General features: G+C 35.3%; 1 non-coding gene across 1 annotated transcript; it reads left to right on the top strand.

Annotated features, from left to right (window-relative positions):
- The first annotated feature begins 3,020 nt into the window (after nt 1-3,020).
- Nucleotides 3,021-3,093, top strand: Trnak-uuu. Its single transcript has one exon. It is a non-coding gene; the product is annotated as a tRNA-Lys (tRNA).
- Nucleotides 3,094-5,332: the final 2,239 nt, after the last annotated feature.

Below are 5,332 nucleotides of genomic sequence, written 5' to 3'. Positions count from 1 at the left end.
AGAGATACCGGCGTAGCAAATGTAGGTTTACGACCATGTGATGGCTGTATTATGGTGGTTTAATATATTGGACCATGTTAAAAGAGGACGAAGTTGAATATAGCTTGAATTTCAGTTTCAAGAGCAGATTGTACGCATTAAATTCTTTAAAAAGCAAGCCTGGCTTTAAGGGGCCACCTCATCTTAACGAATTATTAACGAATGTGACGCTGTTCCGTTGTCATATTCTTTTGGCGCCATTCTAATTGAGCATTTGGACCGAAACACATCGTTGTCATTGTGTTGAAAAGTTTCTTTTGGGACTCAGCATGATTGGATTGTTCATCGCAAGCTTGGATTGCTCAAGAGATTGAATTAATCTCGCTACCCTACCAATTAAGAGCCCAAACCATGGATCGTCTAGGGTTGCGATTTTGGTGTGGGATTTAATTTAGGCACTGACATAAAGTTAAGTGGAGCGATTGGTTGGTGCCTATAAGTGTTGGTCCAAGATGCGGATCAAGAGCGCCGACTGAATCGTTCCACGAAAATTGGTCACATCGAAGAAGCTACACAAAGAGTGAGATGAAAGAGATTCCCTTCATCACTCCGTTTGGCTATGTCGGTGATGGGTTGGATTTTGAAGATGCTTCCGAGTGGGTGTGTGATTCAATTCGGATTTCTTTGTCTTGTCCTAAACAAACTACAAGATAGGTCGAGCTATCCCACCAAACTACAGCACATAACTCCGTTGAGTAGATTGGTTCATCGACGATAAGGACGTCAGCGGTTCTGAGGACGAAGAAATCGAGACAAAGTCAAAGTAACGCTCCTGGGCACAGCATTTACATTTCAAAGAACTCATGTCATTACTGCGGAACATGTACTCCCGGGCAGTTTGCGGTAGAAGGATTGTGCTTAGCCTTTACCATTGCAAAGCAAATAGAAATTGGTAAAGGCACTGAAGGTACAATGTTATGCAGATTTTTTTAAACGTTTTTACATCCTCGCTCTTTCCCACGGGCATGCATCGTGTAATAGCAAACGATCCGTAAACGTTGCCCGAAGCTGCAAGTGCACGATTTACTGTTCACTTTTACACAAGCACTGCTCAAGCGTAACAAAATCGCTCGATAAATAAATAACCCATCTACTCATCACCCACAATGAATTTGCCTTTGTTCATTATCAAAATGTGATTCAATGGTTGGTTCGTGCAAGCAAAAAGTGGTCTTAAAATGTCAATACACAATATTGCAACAAAATGAAATGATCATGGGTTTAGTCGTGTTTTACCCTGACCGTTATAGAGTACGACTCCGACTGACTCACAAAATATTGTTTTTCTCTTAAGTAATAGGATTCTTTATTGTGAAATTGATAATATTTGAAACGAGAAATTTAGTATTTGTTAACAGAGTATTATAGTGTTCTGATTAAGTTTTAACAAATATTCATCGAAATCTACAGTTTGTTATTGTTACAAGTTTCGACAGGAGCCCACTTCATTCAACTGTCCAAAATAAAAAATTACCGTGTACCTATTTTCGGCAGCGTTTGAAGTGAAAACTGACTCATTTAGCATGTTTTTAAATTTCTTGTGGGCTAGAATAAATTATACAACCATTGAATTTTCATAAAATTTCATAAAAAGAACATCACTTTTATTGATTTAATGTTCTGGTTCTCTTGATAGCGAAATCTGCCGAACTATTGGCCGACAGCAAATCTGCCAAAACATGTTGAACTCTGTATATTTTATTTGATATTTCAAAAAATACGCAAGAAAATGATGTGAAAGTTATTATATGAATAACAAATGAGCTTTTTTACTTCAAAATTGTGTTTTGGGACAATTTTAATGCGTTTTTGCCTTTTAAGTCACTCTTCCTAAAACTGGTACAGCTACCCTACTTTATTTTATTTTTTTATACCATGGAACTATTCAATAGTCAATATCAACAAACTCTCTACGCCATATCAAACATGAAGAGCGCGTATCGGTGACTCTATTAAAGTTGTTTTTGTCCCATTCATAGATTCTATCAAAGATATTAATATTTTTCTTAATAACGCACTAAGCGAACTCCAGCAAGGTTATCGATCACTCGTTGATTATGCATTTAGCAATCAAGGTGACCCAGAACCAAGTAGCTTACCAAAATATGGTGGATATGATGCGCACTACTCACTTCATCATATTAATTAAATACAAATCCTCCTGATAATAGCGTGATACGTCGTTGACACATATCAATGCAATAAATTCCATTAGGATCAACGGTCACGCTTTGTGTGAATATTGGACATGAAATGCTTGAAAAAAATCTCATTGGCGTAGACTCCGTTCAAGCATCACAAATTCTGCTCGACAAGTGGGGCCAACAAGGATTTGCCAACAATTACCAACAATGATTTGAATTGCAGATTAAAAATATTAAATATGGTTTAAATTGTTGACTTTTGTCTATTGTCTATTTTGTTAATCCATCCATCTAAACAATAGTGGCAAGATCATTTTGTCTATTTTTTCCAAGCTCTAAACTTTTTATTGGTTTATGTATGGTGAATCTTTACAATGTATCACAATATTTTTACGAGCCTTTTAATAAATAGGCTATTTCGTGTTTAAACAGAATCCACATTGTGAATGTTTATGGATTGTATCTAGTTAATGTATTACATCCTCCGATAACCTGCAATTATGTCTTTATTTAAACAAAAACATGACAAATGAACACAAATAAGTATCAAATATTTTATTGATACTCATTTGAGAAAATGGGGAAAAATCATAACAAAAAAAAAATCATAATAAGCATAATTCAACTCGATCAATTTCCAGCTGACAAAGTTAATTAAAAAATTATTAACAAGGTTTTGAATTGTATAGATTAAAATGAGGATGATTGAGATTGTTGACTTTTGTCTATTGTTAATCCATCCATCTAAACAGTAGATGGAGAATCTAATAGCCTCAGATCAGAACCATAAAACCACCAATGCAACAAAACTAAAGTCATAGCTCATCAAACTGTGTAGCCCGGATAGCTCAGTCGGTAGAGCGTTGGACTTTTAATCCAACGGTCTAGGGTTCAAGTCCCTATTCGGGCGTGGTAATATTGTTTTTTAGAATTTGTGATAATTAAAAAAAATTGCCTGGAGAAATGCTTTTATATATTCCGAACATATAAGATATAACATATAAGCATAGATGCGAAGGAAACTGAGATCAAAAAGTTAAAAATTCGTTGAGTATAATTTTAATATTCCCTCAAACATTATTTGGGGAAAAAATATGAAGTGATGGGCAGATTCATATGTGAAAATGATTTAACTATTACATGCTACTATTTGCTATGAAATCTGACTGTTGTGTACAAAAACAAATTAAATTTTAAATAGTAAAACCAAAAAATCCAATAATTCAAACGAACAATAACGGAAACCTTTGAGATTTCTCAATAGTCTCTCTTTCTCTTTGTCGTTATCGCTTCTATTGTCCCAGACGGTCACTTCCTACGTTGATGGAGAAGCACATTTTAATTAACAATTCCATCAGTAAGCATAACCATCACTCGTGATCGATGTTTCAATTGCATGTTCCACTCAATCTATAGCAATGCAAAAAGAGTCGGCATTGTTAGGCGGTTTCCATGATAGCTCATCAAACAGCAATGAATGATCAATTTTAATTATTCATCAAAATGAGCTTGGCAAATAGTGGCACTTCATTTCCGGACTGTTCACCGATCTCTCTGACCACATCCCTTGTTCGCATGTGCTAATGTTCAACAAGCAGAGCAACAAAATGTATTGCACTGGGTGGGGTTCTTTGAGTAGGAAGTATTAATTTGTGGTCGTAGTAAAATGCATTTGTTTGGCCCTGAAAGGTTTCTCTATTTGATGACATACTATTTCCACGACGATTGCTTGTTTTACTTCTTATCACGTCAATAAGATATTAACAATACGCAATTGACCATTCGTTCGTTTCGTAGACAATCCTTCAGATGACTGGTAAGCGTATAAAAATCAAGCAAGCAAGACATAAAGATATAATATCTTAAGATGTTTTGTATGGTCTCTAGTTTAGTTTTAGAGCAGAACATTTTATTTTTAAATATTGTGAATTACTAAAAAAGAATCATATGAGCAAAGCAAAAGCAGCTTTATATGAATATTCTAAGGAAGTCAATACTAAGCTGTTCATTCAACATTCTTATCAAGTATGACCCATTCACAAACGCTCGGTTATTATTGCTTCTTTCATGCTATGTTCAATACCCTTCCAATAAATATATAGCCTCACTTTGCATTTCCCTTAAGAATTCCATCATATAGATCGATTGACTGGTTTTAACATTTTTCCTACCATTATTGTAAATTCTTGTGTATTCGCTGCCGTTCTAACATAAACGTGATTTGAATAAACACTCTCTTTAGCCCGAGTCTGATGTTCGCTTTCCTACATTCAGTGTATGTGACAACAAGTATTCTGTGCTTGGTTCACTGGTTCACAATCTTCGCAGCAACAATTGTCAACCCGCGTTTTTCTTTGCTTTATGCGTTGTCACTGGGAAATGATTTACAATCCAGTGAAAGGATAGAAAAAAAGCACGTTCCCTTTGTTTTCCTCCTCACACACCAAAAGTGTTCTCATTGAGTTACCATGAAACGGGAGCATTCAACGAAAAAAAAAACATTTAGAAGATTTTTCAAATTTTTCTGCACTTGTCAATTAAATGCAATATTGCCAAGATCATTGATTTATGGTTTTCTTCCGGAAGTTTATTGCCATCATCCTTTCGGAGTTGGGAATAGTATTGCTTACTTTTTCCCTTGAATTTTGGTCACCAATAATGATCTGTTGTAGATGACCTATCGCTGAACCTGATTAATGTTTACAAAAAAATGTGTTTAACCGTACGGCAAGCAAAAATTTAATATATTATGTCACCCTTAAAAAGTCCTGCGAGCATTTGGATGATTTTTTTCTTCTTTTGCAAAATACTGACGCTTACATCATACTGACTTCAGCTCAAGATGGTTATCGGCAAGCAGCCTGTATCTGCGATGGAATGGAAGATGATAATGGTAGATAATTGAGAACATTACAATGGCTATTTGTAATATGTCCGTCAAGCATGCCTCTGGAGATACTTCTGAATTCGTTTGAGGCTCGGGACTTGACGAGCTTTCCTTGTGATAGTGTGCTATCCCCAGTTTTCTCACAACACTTTACTTTATTTTATGGTTGTTGTTATGATGATTAGAATAATAAATTGATGTGAGAGAGTTGATTTATGATTTCTATAAAATGTTAACCCTTCTCAAACATGAAATAAACCTT

This window comes from Anopheles merus, chromosome 3R (genome assembly GCF_017562075.2).
Source record: "Anopheles merus strain MAF chromosome 3R, AmerM5.1, whole genome shotgun sequence".
NCBI classification, from domain to species: Eukaryota; Metazoa; Arthropoda; class Insecta; order Diptera; family Culicidae; genus Anopheles; species Anopheles merus.
Note: the sequence above shows the minus strand (reverse complement) of the source record. Positions and strands in the feature narration are given on the sequence as shown.